We start from the raw sequence: 17,850 nt of genomic DNA, 5'->3' as shown, positions 1-17,850 counted from the left end.
GAAAAGTGTACAAACCTACACACACACACTCACGCACAATGTGGCAAAATGCTAATGACTGCTAAATGTAGGGAGTGGATACACAGGAACTCACTGTACTTTCTTTTAACTCTTCAGTATGGTTGAAAATTTTCATAATAACAAGCCACACAGAAGTCTTTACTTACCTTTCCAGTGGATGGCCGTCTTCTCTCTCCTAATCAAAAACGAGCGGCTAAATATACCCAAAGGAACATTCAGGGATCGTTCATGCTGCCCTCACCCTGCAAGAATAAGCAAAACAACATGTTATCACCAAGAATTTTTATTAAGTTAATGCTATTTCAGTTGAGAAAATGTATGTGTGTGTGTCTATATATATATATATATATATATATGACAAGCCTCTAGATTAAAATACTGCTCTTTTTGTTTTTTAAGCAGGGAGAAAAACGAAAAGAGAAAAAAATGATCCCACCACACACTGAATGTGAGGAACGACCGTTAGCCTTACCCACACTAGGAACTTCTGGAACAAAGGAATTCCTCAGTGAGTTTCTTTTAACTCACATCAATTTCAGGGTAGTGTTGTAGCCCACACTTCCACTCAATAAAAACTGAAGCTTCAAGGGCCTGCGCTTCACTGACTTTGGATTTCTGAGGCCACACTAAGAAGGCACGCACGTACACTCTTAGAGCCACTCCAGAACTGCAGATCCTCCTGGGGTCCTTGCAGGCAAAGGTATCCAGACCCGATCGACTACTATCCTTAACTGCAACACATGCTATAGGGCACAGCGGCACTGTGGCCTGCAAGTCATCTTCACAATGCCTCCACCGCACCTTACATTTTGGCATCATCTATTACATTTGATAATCCCCACAGCCCTGGGAGGTTAGCAGAATTTACTGATTCCATTTTCCAGAGGAGGCAGCTAAGTGTCAGAGATGATGCATGACAAGGACATTCAATCAGAAAACACCAGGGATAAACTCCTACTTAGGTCTTCTGACCCCAAGCTCAGGGCTTGTCTCACCATACAGGTGGTCCCCATGCCCCCCAACATGATGTTCTCTTGAAAACCAACCTCAAAGCCAAATGGCCAAACAACACATTCACATGCCATTGGGAGGGCTGGGGGTGCGTGCTGCAGTTTGTTTCCTGAGAGAGTATATTAACAATCATTCTTAATAGTACCATTAATACTATAATTATGACTACCCATTACTACAATTACTTTTAGTAAGGCAATTTTTACTTGCTGTTGGGGATCTTCCATTCATTTTTATAAAATGCAAAATACAACAGAATATAATGGCATAGACACTGTTCCACCAATAAAGATGGAAGCAGCAGCCAAAACACAACTGGGAAGAACGTAGTGTCCCTATATGATGACCTAAAGTGGCCCTTCATCGGCTGATCAACAAAGTTCTGCACACACAAATGTGCAGAGGTATCGACGTCTAACGTGTGACAGTGCTGGGGTACAAAGGCCTGAGGAAAGCTAGCCAGGGTTCCACTGCACCTGGCTTTCAGTCCTATCTCCTCTACTCCTTAGCTTGGTTAAAAATCAAGAGAACTTCTCCAAGCTGCTTCCTCACCTGGGGGTTGGAACACCTGTTCACAAGGCGTTGCAACCCACAAAGGAGACAGGATGTGACTCAGTGCCTCACAGATGGGTGCGCTTGGACCCCAGGAATACTCACCAAGAAGTTCTGCCAAGAGCTACATAAAACCAAGGAAAAAAACATGATGTACCTTTGGAAACATCAACTTTACTCCAAGAGTTTGGTGAGGGGAGGAGAAGCAAATGAATCGGTAATGTAAAAGTTGTTAACATTAAAACAAATGTGCATTATGGAGTAGAATGCAACTGCTTAATGAATTTTTAAGCTGGAACTCCTACCCTTACTTGCCTAGTTCATTTCTAGCTACATCTTTACATGTAGGGGAAGGCCATGTGGGGTGGACTCTCTCTCCTTTTCCATTAAAGGTGGTCTTGGAGGGAATGTGTCAAGCTAGCAGGGATTTTAATATCACAGTGAGCCCAGGAAGCTACCAATGGCCCTTGCTCTGGAGAATTCTCTTCAAATTCAGGAGTCTCAGATTTGCGCTAGATCTAAGTACAGGTAGAATGAAGTCTAGGCACACAGGATCCCTTCTCTACACCACACACCCTGACGTAAGTAGCACTGAAGTTCCTCTCCTCACTGCCCCCTGCTCCCGCCCCATGGACATTCCTGTGAGGCAGGCTCCTGCCACTCAGTTACTCTGTTTACACCAGTGACATTTCTTCAACCCCATACTGATTGGTAACACATTCAGCATTTACAGTAATTCTCATTTAAATGGACGTCTGCATCATTACTAAAGAAAATAAGCTTACCAGTTTAGCTTATCTCTAACAACTTGTTATTACGAAGTATATTATATTAAAAAGTATATAACCATGGTAGCCAGCCTCCAAAATGGCCCCCAGTGATCCGTGCCTCATGGTATTCATGCTTTTGTGTAGCCCCCTGCCACACTGAGTAAGGCTGGCATTTATAACCAAGACAATATTGGGAAAATGACGGAGTGTGACTTCAAAGGCCAGGTCAAAAAAGCAGCTTCCCTCTCACTCTGTCTTGGCAGGGAAGCTGACTGCCAGGTCACGAGGCCACTCAAGCTGCTCTAGAGAGAGGGCCACATGGTGAGGACCTGAGGCCTCCGGAAAAGCCAGGTGAGTAAGCCTCTCGAGGCAGATCCTCCAGACCAGTCCAGCCTTCAGATGCCGGCTGCTTCAGTTGACATCTTGACTGCAACTCCACGAGAGATCCCAGGTTGGAGCCACCCAGCTAAGCTGCTCCTAATTTCCGGACCAACACAGAAAACGTGAGAGATAATGTTTATCAGTGTTTTAGGCTGCTAACCTTTGAGGTAAGTTGTTATGCAGTGATAATTGATACAATAACATATGTCAGCTTAAAGAATAAGAAAATAAATTCCATATACCTAATACTCAGTGGTGGTGCTGGGTTTTTGTTTTTTTGGTTTTGGGGGGGTTTCTTTGTGTTTGTTGTTTTTTGGGTTTTGTGGAAGACCGATATGCCCCTTCCTGATAACCTCTCCCCTCCATTCCCCACTGCCACCCACAGGTAACCACTAGCCTCAACCGTGAGTGAATCATTCCTTTGCTCCTCTTTATGGTTTTACCCCATATGTATTCTCAATGTTGCTGCATTTTACCTGGTTTCAAGCCTAATATAAATGAAACCAGACTGTATATGCTAAGACTTCCCTCTTAAGATTGATTTTGAGAGTCATCTCTGTGACTCATGTGGCTATAGTTGATTCTTCACCACTATATAGTTCTCATTGTGTGAACATACCCACAATTTAGGGCTCTATTTTCCTGCTGAGGATCATCTGGGGATTTTTCAGTTTTTGCTATTATGAATAATACTGTCATTTACATACTAGTCCTCGTCCTCTGGTGCACACAGCAAGAGTTTCTCCAGAGTATATACCTGGGAGAGGAGAGCTGGGCTTTGGGATTGCACATGTTCCACTCTTCTAAGTAATGCCAAATTGTTTCCCAAAGTGCTTGTGTACAATTGACTCTTTAGCCGCCTTTCCAGTCTCTCTCCAAAAAAAGAGGCATGCTTGTTTTGCTAATTACCAGCAAAGCTTTCAACCAACGAAAGGAAAAGCTTTTCCTATTTGTAGCATCACTACTGCAAATAAATAGTACCCCAAAGTAGTGACCCAGACAGCTGGACCACGTTAGTCACAGGACATCAGGACAGACTGCAGAACAACAATGGCGACCCAGTCAGCACCACACACTGCCCACAGGCGGAAGTCAAACGGGATTTCGAGACCTATGTTAAGTTCACAGACAGTTTTCCCCCTGATGGACTCATATCTACACTCCCATCTTATTGCTGTCATCTTGAAGAGGGAAAAAATTAAGTTAAATGCACCCCAGCCAAATTCAAGATTCAAGCAGGAGAGTCAAATCATTTCAGTGAAACAGTGCTTTGGTTTGTTTTTTTCTTAAACAGAGAGCTGGTTATGTTTTTTATATTTTCACCTATAAGATGAGATTGTTATTTACTATACCTTATTTTACGTGTAGTAATTCTACAAAAAATACTTAGGTATTCTCTATACAAAAAGATGTCCTTTTTAGATTAATTAATTCCATTTCTTAGGAGACAACAGTAATTTTTATGATAATTTAATCCATATTTCTAGTAAAAACATGATACTGAACATTTCTGTTGGCATTGAAATTCTTTCAATGTGAGCAGGAAGAAGAAATGTTACCGTAAATTTCAAGGAGGCTCAGATCATGTCACTGAAAGAAACAATGGCACCAGATGACCAAAATGAGGTCATTCCAACTCACCCTCCTGACAGTTCTTATTTGCCTCTTTACAGCTGTTTATCCCTATGAGGTGGGAACTATTACCATACCTATTTTACAGATGGAGGAAATTAAGGCACAGAAAGCAATTAAGTTGTGCACAGTCACACAAGGGCTAAGTGGTAGAACAGGGATTTGGACCCAAGTGGTTTACCCCAGAATCCATATTCTTAACCACTACTCTAGCAGCTTCTTCAGTCCCCCAAGACCAGCTAGAAGACCCCCCAGTAGTAACAATAATAGTATCTATCGGTTACTAAGTTCCTGCAATGTGTCATGCTAAGTGCTCTATTGCATTAATTCTAATCCTCCCGTCATCTCTCCGGGCATGCGTTACTCCCATTTTATTGCTGAAATAGCCTCTGGGAGTTTAAGTAATTTGGCCAAAAATCACATAGGCAACAAAATAAAATGGTGGAGACACCACCTGAACGTTATCTTTGACTTCTAAGTTCATGTTATTTCTATAATGGGCCTTCTGGACAAAATAAAACTGCCCAATCCCAGAGTTTGTGGTAGTCAAGCGCTGACCTTAGGTCCAAAACAGCCCCCAGGAAGAAAACAGATGCCACGTTGGGAGACGGTGTGCTGGCCTTCTTGGTGAGCAGTGGGGAGCAGCTGTCCTGCCTCCATGACAGGCAGACTGTGGTGGAGGGGGCACCAATAAGAGCAGCAGGCAGTCAGAAAACCAGGGCTCAACACCACCTCCTTCTGAGTTTACACTGGGTAGGTCAAACAGCCTCTCCACACAGTGTTTTCATCTGTAAAATGGGGCTACCTTTAATTTCAAAGGGTTGCTGTGAGGATTAAAGAGACTAATACAGAAAATGGACCTGGCACATGGTAGGCACCAGATTCATGGTTAACAATTGAAGGATTAAGTGAGGACATGCTCTAGCTTTCCTAAAACAGGAAAAACCAGGGAGCCCTCTGTAACCACACACCGGCTTCCATATACGAAGCCTCAGAGTCCAGAAGAGAAGACTTGACAATTTGTAAAAAGCCATCTTTGTACCATGATTTTTTTTTTTTTACTACTATGATTTCCTCTTTCCATCCTACCGTAAACAGAACAACGTTGCCAACTAGATCAAACCTTTATGATATCAGTAAAAGTCAGACTTTCTTTACATAAACACTGGAGCTGGAATGGACTCAAAGTAAAATATTTGGCTCTTTTAACTTTTGTGTTACTGACTTTAGAAAATCTTAAACTCTCATTTCAAACAGCAACATCTCTTCAAAAGTATTTCTAGTTTCCTGGAAATCATCCCAAATTATCTGGCCAATGAAGAAAAAATTTGATTAAATGACTAGTAAATGACAAAAAAAAATTCCAGCAAAACTACATACACCACTGCTATGAGAAATAGAGTCCCCCTGCACGACTCCTTTTGCATTGCCTAAGATTAGGTATTTCAAGTATGAAATGTAAATTTAGGAACAGAACACCCAGGTTAGCTACCAGCAATCTCCAGGGTAACTGGTCCTTTTCGCCTTTTGCGGAGGGATAAGGGAGCAGTAGTAACTGCAGCATTGTAGGTCTGCTTTGCAAAATTGGTCCAATCCCATCTTTTTTGACCAAGTGATGCCAATCCATGAGTGAGCTACACAGAGGAAACAGAGAAACATGTTTCTTAAAAGAAAAATGCTGAATCTTGTATTGGTTCTAATATTTGATCCAGAGTGGAGTAGGAGACCCACCAAGGGGCAATTTTCCAGATGGAGGTAGCCAGTGAGGGGCAGAAACAGCCTCAGGACAGTATGAGGTGTTTGAAGAGAACAACAGAAGCAGCCGTTGCTAGTGTTTTCTCAGTACACACCATCGGCCAGACCTGCTGCTGAGCATGTTTCCTACAATCTTCTTTACAACCCTCACTCAATAACTCTGAGAGAAAACATCATGATATAGATCCCTATTTAAGATAAAAAAATTAACTCAGAGAGTAAATGACTTGCCCTAAGTCAGAGAACTAGTAAACGGATATAATAACTTGCTTATAGTATATGCTAGGGACTCAATAAATATCTGCTGAACACAGGGTCTTTATTTCTCCTCCCTAAAAACAGAAAATACTACCCATCTCACAAAGATTTGTAAGGATAAAATGAGATTAGGTATACAAAGTTCCTAGCTCAGTGCCCTGACCTCTGGAATATACTGTGGTGCATGGGCAACCGTGTTGATATAAAAAGCTAGGCACAACAACCACCTGGAACAGGATTATGATAATGACTACGGGTATAACAAACATCATAATGGGCAGAAGATATACAGATATACATGACAGCGAGAAGAACGGCAAATAAGCACATGAAAAGATGTTCAACATCATTAATCATTAAGGAAATGCAAATTAAAATCACAAGATACCACTACACACCTATCAGAATGACTAAATTTTTAAAACAGCAATACCAAATGCTGACAAAGATGCAGAACTAGGACCTTTACACACTCTTGCTGGGAATGCAGTGGGTGAATAGGTAAACAAACTGTGGTATATCCATACAGTGGAATACTGCTTAGTAATAAAAAGGGACAGATTACTGATACACACAACAACATGGATGAATCTCAAATGCATTATGCAAAATCAAAGAAGCTGGCCTCAAAAGAGTATAGTCTAAATAATCCCACTTGTTTGATATTCTGGAAAGGGCAAACCTCTAATGACAGAGATCAGGGTTGCCAGGAGTTAGAGATGGGGGAGGGTTTGACTACAAGGAGGCGGTACCATGGAATTTGAAGGGTGAGGGATGAGGGATTGGTCTGTATGCTGTTTCTAGTGGTAGTTACATGAATCAATGCATGGGTTAAAACTCACAGAACTATATGTTCCAAAAAAGTGGATTTTACTGTTGGTAAATTTTAAAAATTACTGAATAAAATTTTTAAATCATAGGAAGAATTGGTAGGTCTTGGTGAATGGATATTTGACCTTTCATTTGTGGGAAAGAAAGTGACATGTGAGGGTCAAATGGCTCTAAAGTTCCTTGCCCAGGGAATAATGGTACAGGAGAAGATGAAGAGCCAGTGTGTGAGAAGTCAACACAGAGGCTGTGAGAGGTGCAGAGGGTCAAGAATCTTGGTTTCTAGCCTAATTTCCTACCAAATGGTGACTGAAATTATACAAGCCACAACATCTCCTTGAACCTTAGTTTACCTAATGCTAAAATGAGACAATGAAGCAAATGATCTTGAAGGTCCTTTCTCACTGCAAACATTCTAAGGTCAATTTGTTTTTAAGCTATTAGTTCTGGGAAGACAGCAGGGCAAATAAGTAGAAATACCCAGATATGGAAAAACAGCTATGCATCTGCAAAGATGCCATCAGGGAACAAAATGAAGTGAAAATCATTGATGTGTGTGGATGGTAGACAAATAGTGGTGGAAGCAGCCAAGGGCAGGGAAAAGACAGGAGACTCAGAATACCTCTTCCTGGCATAACAGAGGCCAACAGAAGAGAGAGGTTTCACAGGAGCAGAGGGCAGAGGGGCTGGAATAACTCAGGGATCAAATGCTGAAAAGGGTCAAGAAGAACGAGGACTGATAAACAACAAAACTGTACAGATGTTTCAGAGATCAATAGAGTGAGTGACTGCCAAAAAAAAGGAACAGAAAGACAACCATCCAAACTTGCATGCTGTCTGCGTATATCCTGGCTATGTCCTAACTGTTCCCGTCCTCTCATTTTCAACCTCACTCTGCCCTCATCTTTGCTGTCAGGAGCCTAGAATTTAATAAAACATGCAGGTGCAGTTTCCCTGCAACAGTCCACTTCAGAGGCTGCAATCTTCAAAATTTAGAAATTCCTAGAAATTAAGAATATGACTATTGAGTGCCAGTGAGCCATTTTCCTGTCCTGCGTAAGTTTATGCAGACTCCAGACTTCTAGAACAGAAGAAATCATTTCATTTTTAAAGGATTTAACAGAATGTAAAGAATAGAACTTAAGAAGGGCTAAGATTTTATTGTTGTCACCTTATTCGTTAGTGAAGCAGGAAAGTGGCTTGAAGTTAATAATATTCCCAAACTGACCAAGTGAAGTGTGACAACTCCTTCATCTCTGTCCAAAGCAGGCCCCAGAACATCATTTAACGGGCCTCAGCTATTGCAGCCCAATGAACCCAGTGAGACATACCACTCTGAGCACTTAACCAGAACTGAAGGAAGATTAGGGAAATTAACAGTGAAAAGGTACACCCACAGACAAAGTTAATACACAGAAAACTTCCAGCACCACTTCTTCTGCCAATTTCCCTTTTTGATGATTACGCGTGAAAACATCAATCTGTAGAACCTGCTGGTTATGAAAGAGGAGAAAGAGCTGACGACTTCAGCTCAAAGTCTGGTCTCTTCCATCACTAACAACTCACTAACTTGGGACAAATTTCTTCACTCCTTATCTCCCTTTCTGCCTCTACAAAATGAGGATAATCATGTGCTCCCATCTAGCACTCAGGCTACCGGTGCCCCACGCTGGATGACATCATGTCTGTGGAGGCACTTAAGGAGAACACAAATAAAAAGACAAATACAAGGTGTCATTACTGCTATTCTGGTGGGGGGGAGAGGGATGAATAGATTTCAAACACATTCAATCACATCCCAACTGCCTCTTTCAAGTCAACCATATGCTTCTCTTCCCTCACAGCTGGGCTGTAGAGCAGATGCTGGAATGGATACAGACAGAAAGGTGGTGAGAAGGAATGCTTCAGACAGCAGCTTCAGTCCTCCTAGTTTCGGGAAGATAAAAAAGTAATTTCCTATCCATTTACATTCCACTAATCTTTTTTGAGAGCCTCTTATGTGTCAGACACCATGCTAGGCACTAAGAAGAAGATTTTTTTTCCCCGCAAAACAAGCTGTGCTCTGAAGCATGTTCACTCTGGAAAGAGCTAAGTTGCCCATCACAACCCACCATGCACAGTGGAATCACTGAGGCAGGGCGGGCAAAACCCAATCCAGACGGCTGGCTGAGTTAGGAAGGCGACGCCCCTGATGGAGGAGAATGGAATGAAGACAGGGCAGAAAGGGGACAGCTAGAAAGAAATCCAGGCGGAAGTGATGAGGGTTTAAGATACAGATGAATGCAAGAGATCAGAAAGAAGTAAAATGACCTTGCTGTGACGACTGGAAGGATACAGGGGTAAAGGACAAGGAACTGTGGGTGACTCCCTGGCTCTGTCTTGATGAGTGAGAAGATGGGCTTTTCCACAAGGCACAGGAAGAAGTGCAGATCTGGTGGGCAAGATGAGTTCACTTCGTACTGTGTCACCATGTACCTGACTTCAACCAAAAAGTCTTAGATTTCTCATCATTTAGCTGCTTATTTCAAATTCCCACAGGCAAGAGGACCTCTTAAAACAGAGCAGAATGTCTAGGCAAGAACTCAATTCCATGCTCCTAACTTCCTAGTAGCCAAAGTGAGAAGAGCCGCATATCAGAGAGGGTAAGAGGTTTACCCCAGGTTACAAAGCCAGAAAAAGAGGGAACTAAACTTTAATCCAGGGTGGCCTGCTTCCAGAATATCAGCTTTTTATGTAGCATGCTACACTGCTCCCGTAAGGGCCTAGTAGTGTTCATTATATATAGTAAGGGCTCAACAGTCTTGTTCTCTGGCCACTTTATTCTTCTCTTGCTACTCTCTTGTGATAAGAGTGTCCAGGCAACCCTCAACTACCTATTTTCAATCCCTAGAAACACTGTTCCCACTGCTGAGCTCTGGCTCAACCATTCTGTCCACCTAGAAAGCCCTGCCCCAGCTCTGCTTCTTAAAGTTCATTCCAGCAGCTACTTCTGATAACCAGCCACACTGTGGCCCTGCAAATGCAGGAAGAATGTTCTGGTTTCTACAGGAGCTATTTCTGAATTCATGTGTCCTACCTTATACCATGGCATTAAAAGTTCTTTGAGGGGCGCTGGCCCAGAGGCATAGTGGTTAAGTTCACAGGTTACACTTCAGCAGCTTAGGGTTCGTGGGTTTGGCTCCCAGGTGCCAATCTACACACTGCTCATCAAGCCATGCTGTGCTGGCGTCCCTCATATAAAATAGAGGAAGACTGGCACAGATGTTAGCTCAGGGACAATCTTCCTCAAGCAAAAAGAGGAGGAGTGGCAACAGATGTTAGCTCAGGGCCAGTCTTCCTCACCAAAAAAAAAAAAGGCCTGTGAGGATAGTCCTTATTTAACTCACATTTGTATCACTGGCTGAACCTAGCATGATACTTCTCCCTCCTCAATTGCTTACTACCTGTGAGAGTGTTACCTCTGGGAGAAGGGAGGGGTAGGCCACTGGAGACTGGAGAAGGAAACACAGTGTTTATCTGGAGACTGCCACTCACCAAGTACTGTCCTAGGCGTGAGAGAGCAGTGAACCAGACAGCAAAGTCCCTGAACATACAGTCCAGTGAAGATGAGGTGTTTGTTTAAAAATAAGAACAACAACAATATATATACCAAAACATGTCAAACACACAAAATATTTAATAAAACTGGTGGAGGGGGAGCTAAGTATAGATGTTCATTATATCATTCTCTATATTATTCTGAATGTTTAATAGTTTCATAATAAAAAATTTAAAATTGAGAAAAAATAAATATAAAGCCTCTACGACCTAGGGAAAGAACTGTCTAGTCAGCCTGATTCATTTGCAAAAGTTCTAGATAGAGAAAAACTTACTGCAGTCTACTTCTTTAACATCATATTCCACAACTGCAAAAGCAATCAGGAGAAAAGATGGAAATGCACAAATTTAGACAATATGAATTCAATCAAACAATAAAATGAGGTTCTCAGTCAGTGTAGACTTTCCTCATCTCTACCTCCATATCCTCTGTAATGGTAAATGATAAAAGAAAATAACAGAAAAACATAACTACTTTGTAACATATTTTGGCCTCAAGAGGGAAAGTCCTAGTAATACCACTATCATTTACTCTACACCTACAGTGTGCTGGGGATTTACACACATGATCCCTAACAAACCTGTAAGGTGAGCATTATTATCCCCATTTTACAGATGAGAAAATTAAAATTAAAACAACTCAAGTAATTTGATCAGCATCCTATTGCAGGTGACTGGCAGAGAGGGCACCCAAACCCATTTCTGCCAACAGTCAAGAGCCTTGGTTTTATTTTCATTACACCATGATGTATATCTCCCAATATCTCATATTCCCTCTCTCATTTTTTCATAAAGTTCTGGTTCCACAAATAAGGAAATCTGATAAAGAAAATCTCCACCAGGCAGTTCAGTAAATTAAAAAAAAAATACAAGAAATTACAGTTTTGAGCTACACAATATCAGAAACAGTACCTCCAAATGTTAACTCAAGGCAATAAAGAAAACTGAGTGGGAAAGAAAACTAAACTGTACAATCCTCTACAGTCATAAAAGAAATACTGCATTACTATTTTAAACTGAACAGCCAAAACATTTGAAAGGACCTTAAAGATGCAATTGGCAACAAACCTATGAGAGAAAAAAATGAATTCTTAAAGTCCATTTCTCTTTTTTTTTTTTTTTTTTTTTAAAGATTTTATTTTTTCCTTTTTCTCCCCAAAGCCCCTCCGGTACATAGTTGTATATTCTTCATTGTGGGTCCTTCTAGTTGTGGCATGTGGGACGCTGCCTCAGCGTGGTTTGATGAGCTGTGCCATGTCCGCGCCCAGGATTCGAACCAACGAAACACTGGGCCACCTGCAGCAGAGCGCGCGAACTTAACCACTCGACCACGGGGCCAGCCCCCCATTTCTAACACTACTTATCTTTAAATGCTCATTACCATGAAGACTGTAGAAAATTTGTCTTCTATATGTAGACAGAGGAACAGGATAAACTAGAGCATATGTGAGCAGGTTGAGATATTATTTACTGAATTTTTGAAAATTAAGAGTAGCATAAAACCTGAAATACATGCCATTGTTTATTCCAGTGGGAGTCACATTAACTATTCTGGCAGTGAAGTACAGATCAGAAATGGGAAAGGTCAGATTTAATCTATACGTCAATATTTCTGAGCCCTAGAGTTTATTCCTAAAATACAGGCTTCAGTGCAAAAAAAAAGGCTCTGCCCTTTCTCCATCACTTCCTCCACACGGTGCAGGTTTTAGAGGCCTAACTGTTCTGACACAATTCCAAGACAGCAGGGAACTTTTTGAGTAAAAGCCAAATGATCAGAGCCGTCTACCAGCCGGACCCTCATCTCCCCGCCACCCCACCTCAAAGACAGGGGATGGCTCCCCTTACATGAGCCTGCGCATGCCAGGCTGCTCGTCACCAGGGCTAAGGGCTGAACCCTGGGGAACATTTACATGTATAAATCAGGTAGAGGTGCCAGGGAAGGAGTCAAAGAAGGAACTAGTGGAAGATAAGAGAACCAGAAGTACAGAGGGCCTCAAAGACCCAAAGCGGAAAAGGAAAGGAAGAGGATGTTCCATTCCGAGACAGTCAACAAGGAAGATGAAAAAGGTTTCAACGCCACAGGGTCAGGAAGTCATGTCAGATTAGCAATCTCAGTGGAGTGGCCGGGAAAGATTCAGATTAAAAGGGGCTCAGCAGAGGATGGAAGATACAGACGCTGTGAGTATAAACAGTCTTGAAAGTAAGGCCTACTTCCCCGTAACGTTCCCAGCAGCAGTAAAGACACAGATCACTTGCTATCACTGGTCCACCTGGGGACACACAGGCAGGAGCCCTACATCTCTGCCACGGTCTCACCACCATCCCTCTACGGCCCAAGCAGAACCACAAGCACGACTGAGGGGGCTGCAGCACAGCAGATCCTACATCTCAGAAATCACACCGCCAGCCAGTCACCAAATGCATAACGTAAACAGACTTTAGCTGTAAACTGGCAACTGTTTGCCTAGATACCTGATGCAGTGCCAGGTTAGTTAGCTACACTCCAAATGGTAATGGTACAAAAGAACTCCAATTATCCTTCTTCCCAGAGATGCATCTCTGATTATAGCTTGCATGTTGAACCAAAAAATGTATTCACCCAGTTATTACAGTTACTCTTTGAAGTAGAAAATTTGACTGATTGCCAAAAGTGACTGACTAAATATATAAATTACATGACTGAGCATCAAACATGTATGCTATGTTGTTTCAGAGGTCACCTATTTAAATCAAGGACTTTTTCAAATCCACTCCACAACTCTACAAATTCACACACATACCTATCAGTAAAAAGATAAGACAGACGCCAAAAAATGATTAAACAAAAACAAAGATCATACAGCAAGAAAACAGACCTTAATATAAAAATACAACCTACAAAGCTGTCAGTAAACTCACAGATGGTGAGTTTGGTGCTGACAGGCAAGAGCTATGAGAGCAAAAGATACGAAAACAGCAGGCTGTTTGCCAGAGCCCTGACAAGCCTCACTCAAGGCTGCCGCCAAGTTCACTGGTGAAACTGCTCTCTTGATCTCAGGCAAATACTAAAGCTTTCAGCTGAATACTGTTGAAAGTACTTGGGTGTTTTTGTGTCTGCGAGGGAAGATTTCCTTGACCAAACTGGATATGGCAGTCCTCTAGTAAAACTGATCACAAGAAAGTATATACAACAACGTGAATGTACTTTATGCCACTGAAATGCACAATTAAAAAATGGTCAAAATTGGGGCCGGCGGTTAAGTCTGCACTCTGCTCTGGCAGCCTAAGCTTTGCTGGTTTGGATCCCAGGTGCAGACCTACACACCACTTGGCATGCCATGGCTGTGGTAGGCGTCACACATATAAAGTAGAGGAAGACAGGCACGGATGTTAGCTCAGGGGCAATCTTCCTGAGCAAAAAGAGGAGGACTGGCAGCAAATGTTAGCTCAGGGCTAATCTTCCTCAAAAAAATAAATAAATAAAATAAATTTTTAAAAAATGCTCAAAATTGTAAATTTTATGTATGTTTTACTATAATTAAAATAAATAAAAGATGTACTTCTTTAAAGCAAATTATAGATTTGAAACATTCTCAGTCACATCTTAGAAATATATTTTAAACCTATACGAACAAAATATATATTTCAATGTATATTTAAGGATCCACCGAAGCTGTCTTCAGTTTCCACACTTGGCCAAAATTTGATCCTTGGTTTCAATTGGCAATCTTCAAATGTTGTTTCTGGAATCCTTGAACTGGACTGAGATCAATGATTGTATCATCACTGAGGTTACAGCACATCAGCATGGCAACAAGCTGGTGGGCGTTCCAGATGTACTTTAGAATAAAAGTCTCCTCCACCCCAAGGCAAACTACATGACACCCTAAGGATTTTGTCACGTACTCAGACAAAGACAGGACAGGACGGTCGCTTATTATGTATTTTAAAAGGCTGCTTGAATAAAAGAAAATTCTAACACTGTATTTTGCAGAGAACAGCATCGCCAGCATGCTTACTAATGACATCAAAGAGCATGCTTACTAACAACCAATGGTTGCCTGCAGGAAAGTAGTCCATTGTTAGAAACTGAGGTGCTTGGAGAGAGCAAACATTTCTCACATACTTCCTCTGAGAAGATTCTTCTGTCATTCTTCTCCAGGCAAGACAGTGACATTGGTGTGCAGGCAGTGAGAGCCGAGATGCAGATGAAGATTTGGAAAACAGCTTTGTTATCCTGAAAGCCAATCACACTACTCCATGTAGCGTAATTTGGTTTCCAGATTGAAACCAAAGATCAAATTTTGGCCAAGGATGGAAACTGAAGACAGCTTCGGTGGACCCTTAAATATACATCGAAATATATATTTTGTTTGTATAGGTTTAAAATATATTTCTAAGACACTGGGATAGTCAAGGCTTAAGGAGGCATTTTTCTCTCAACTGGTTGTGTGAATCCGCGATCGCATGCAAAAACATCAGGGAAAATTTTGTGTAAGGGCAACAATCTTACTTCTGCTTCTGCGATTATCCAGATATATTCTCCTTCAGGCACTACGTAAAGCAGGTGTAAGGGATTACTTTCAATGAAACTGCATCATTGCTGCCAAAGAAATCTTTAGGTCCAGGCGTTAAAGAGGAGAGAAGTCAGTTATTGAACAAAATTTCAATGAGTTAGACAAAAACTACCACTCATATCATATTATACTGACAGCTAGACAAAATAATAATAATTTAGAACCCAAAAAAATAAAATCCTTACTCCCCCTTCCTCCACCTCAGCTGAAAGTCAGTATCCACCCAATATCACAAATGTTCCTACACTGGTCATCTATGCTAAGAAACTGAGTTCCTGTACCACAATGCCAAATTCTTGACTACTATAATCTTAATAATAATGATGCAATAACTCTTACAAAATTTCAGAATTCTCCTTGTATCCCAGAAACTGACTCTAGAACAGTGAGATTTAGCTTTGGCAATACAATTCCTTTTAACATTCTATCTTTGGCCTTTAATCAAAATGTTCATTAAGTGCACATTTAATATTTATATAAAACTGACTAGAAAGACACATACCAAAATGATAACAGTGGTTTTTTATAGGTGATAGATTACAAATGATATTCTCTTCAGTTATACATTTTCTAAACAGAGGAGGAGAAAGAGGCAGAGGAGGGGAGAAAGGGAGGGAAAATGGTAAGAGGGAGAGAGGAGGAAGCAAAAAACATTTTCTAAAAGAAAAACCAAACCCAGGTTAAAAGGCAAACGCAGAGCCGCCTTGAACAGCCAGGAGAGACTGTACACTGCCAGGCTCCAGGGCGCACCCTTCACGCAGACTCTGATGTCAGCCGCGTCCCTGGCAATCCTATCACTCACCAAGTCCTGCTCAGGCCTGCCATCCCAGGTGAATGTCTTCCTGAGCATTTCAACCAAAACTCATTCAGTCCTGGTCACCAGCACACATAGCATTTAATCACACTGCATTGTCGTTCGGTCCCTCTCTCAGTTGCCCTCTCTAGAGTGTAGCTCTTGAGAGCAGAGCCCACATCTTCCTCTGTGGACCCTGAGAGCCTAACAGTGTCTGGGACACAGTGGAAGCTCACTAAGTTTGGCTAAGAACACATCACTTTCACATACTTGGCAAACGCTGCCAACGCCAATTCTACTTTATCTCAATACTGTGACTGGTGGCCACACTACCAAAGGCAGTGGTTAATTTCTTCTTCTTCAAGAAATCTGCTGCCCTTTTGCCTTTGAAGGAATTAACTTTTATTGGAGCTCTGTGGGGGTCACTGATTTGAAATGCATACTAATTTTTAAAGCAGATCTGCTTGGAAGAGCCATCCTTCTGGTGATGGGGAGGGGCCACAGCTGTTGCCTGGTGGAAAAGACGCCTATGGGAGTCAGGACACCCAGGTTCCAATCCAGAGCTCACCAGACTCCAAGAAAGGATTTAAACCAGATGATTTCTAAGAATAAAATCCTACTCCACATGGCTGCAAACACCACAGACAACAGCAAGTTAGGGGCCCAAGACTCAGACCAACATAAGGCCCAAGAGAGGTGACAGTAAATGACAAGAGGCAATTTCAGGTGAGCTGGTGATGAGGCTTGTGACGACTACAGTACTGAGAAGCCAGAAAGTAGGGCGAGAATAGCCCCTACACCTACAACAACTGTGTCACCACCACCACCACTTTCCACCCAAAGAGCCTTGCACGGGGCTGGGGGGGCAAGGAAGGCTGAGAGAAAGACAGATTAACAGTAGGGCATTATCAGTAAGACATCTTAACACTTACCTCAAGCTCTCCAGAAAAATCAGTGATTTCAGAACATGGAGGTAGCTAGTAACAGATACACAGAGACACCTGATCGGACTTCACAGGGGGATCAAACTGCCTGCTAAGGAGTCATTCTTTTTATAGTCCTCCTGTGAGTATTTATAAAACTTTTTTATGACCAAGTCAATGTGGCTTGACTATTTCCCTAGTAGACTATAAGCTTGTTGAGGGCAGGAACCACATATGCCTAGTTCATCACTGTGTCACCAGTGCCCAGCAGAGCACCTGGCTGATAGTAGGCACCCAACCATTATTTCTTTAATAGTTTATCTTTTTAAAAAAGCAGTACATACCTTTTTGCACATAACAATGTTTTTAGAACTTCCTATATGATCATTCTTCTAGATAGTATTTTTAAGGGTTGCCTAGTATTCCATTGGGTGTAAACACATAATTCCCTATTGTTGGATATCTAGGTTTCCAATTTTTCACTACAATAAACAGCTCTGGGATGAATAATGGTTTTGATTATTTCTTAAACTCCGAAAAGTAGAATTGCTGGATCAAAGAGTATGTTAAGTATTTGCCATCCCTCTTAAAAGGTACCCTCCATACCTTTATCTTGAAGGACAACTGTCATGAACTTTACTATTTAGATAAACTACTGCGGACTTCTCAAGCAGAAGAATCTCCTAAAACAGGTGCCTCTAACATCAATAGCCAAAGTCCTAAACTGTCCTCCCCAGATCTATTTTCGGTGCCCATTAGACCCAGAAATCTGA

The 17,850-nt window shown here is 41.7% G+C and overlaps 1 protein-coding gene across 25 annotated transcripts in view; it reads right to left on the bottom strand.

Annotated features, from left to right (window-relative positions):
- Window positions 1-17,850, bottom strand: part of SGMS1 (sphingomyelin synthase 1) — a 279,683-nt gene that overhangs the window by 247,055 nt on the left and 14,778 nt on the right. For all 25 annotated transcript variants that reach the window (XM_070562136.1, XM_070562104.1, XM_008518428.2 and 22 more), the window contains exon 2: window positions 168-263. The gene's annotated coding sequence lies outside the window, so the exon portion shown is untranslated. The remainder of the gene's footprint in view (window positions 1-167; window positions 264-17,850) is intronic.

Source organism: Equus przewalskii, chromosome 1, assembly GCF_037783145.1.
Source record: "Equus przewalskii isolate Varuska chromosome 1, EquPr2, whole genome shotgun sequence".
In the NCBI taxonomy this organism is placed as follows: Eukaryota; Metazoa; Chordata; class Mammalia; order Perissodactyla; family Equidae; genus Equus; species Equus przewalskii.
This window is presented reverse-complemented; position numbering and strand designations above follow the sequence as displayed.